This window comes from Primulina eburnea, chromosome 5 (genome assembly GCF_022965805.1).
Source record: "Primulina eburnea isolate SZY01 chromosome 5, ASM2296580v1, whole genome shotgun sequence".
Taxonomy (NCBI): Eukaryota; Viridiplantae; Streptophyta; class Magnoliopsida; order Lamiales; family Gesneriaceae; genus Primulina; species Primulina eburnea.
In genome coordinates, this window is record NC_133105.1 from 24,259,664 (window position 1) to 24,260,890 (window position 1,227).

Consider the following 1,227-nt stretch of genomic DNA (forward strand, 5'->3'; position numbering starts at 1 on the left):
ACAACTTAGTATTCAACCATGGCTTCGTAACAACCCAAACCAACATTGAACCATCGTTTAACCATGGTTAAAATACACCTAAAATACTGGAAAACATAACCCTAGGCTGTTGTACATGAAAAAATGTGTATGAAGGCCAAAATCGTGAAACGCTTTTTCGAGAGTCACTTTGGCACAATGCACCGTAAATTCTCGTATGACCTCTAAACATAACCAAATCACGAACGGCCAAAAACATGGCCTTTCTAACTCAATGAGGTACTGTCCAGTCGAATGCTATAGGCTAAAAGCCAACCAAGAACTCGAACGACACCTCTGAACCGCAGCAAAGTTGTTGTCCAATTACAGTAGCAGTACTTGTGCTTGCAACGCTTCGTTTACGAGACTATTGGACATTGGGGCTTGAACCACCGACCAGAGCCTCTTCACAACATCCTAAAGTGTGGCTTGAACCATGGCTAAGGGCCTAGGCCAAACACAATCCAAGCACACAGCTAAGACAATCTAAAGATTCACTCGAGAACACATACTGCACGCGTGGGGTGTTTCTTTTATCTTGCTGTTATTTTCATTCCATTGGCCATATGATCGACAATGGCATGATCTAGACATCACGAGGTATTGTGTGACCATGGCTTATGGCCATGAGCCAACCAAGATCCACCCCAAACCTCAAACAATTCGAAACTCAGTCACACGAAATAAACAGAAAAATGAAGCCGAGGGTCACTTGCGTGTTTTGTTTCAAAATCAATGGGACCATGAACCAAGCCTTGAAAGGCCATCTTGTTCACGTCCTAGACATGCTAAGGAAGGGTTCTAATCATGGTTACAGGCCCGAGTCCAACCAAGATCCGAACCCTCACCTTAGACAACAACCAACCCGAAATCGAGACTCGAAATGGCAACTGTGGGAAGTTGCTGTCAAATGCATGTTACTGGGGCGAGTGGACTTAAACCAATGGACCAACCCCTTCCTAACACACCCTATATCATGTCTAGATGCAGCCTTGAGCGCCTGGAACCGAGCCAAACCCTGAAACCACAAAAACAAGCCAACCCGTGAAGCACAAGGAAGGGCCGAAAATATTCTGCACAGATTTTTGAAATATTTGCTGTCCTAGTTCAGTTTTGCCATTAAAATCATGAATATGTGATGTTTAAAAATACCTATAGGACTTGATTGAAGAGAAATGAAAGATATAAACATGCTTAGAATTTGTTTAC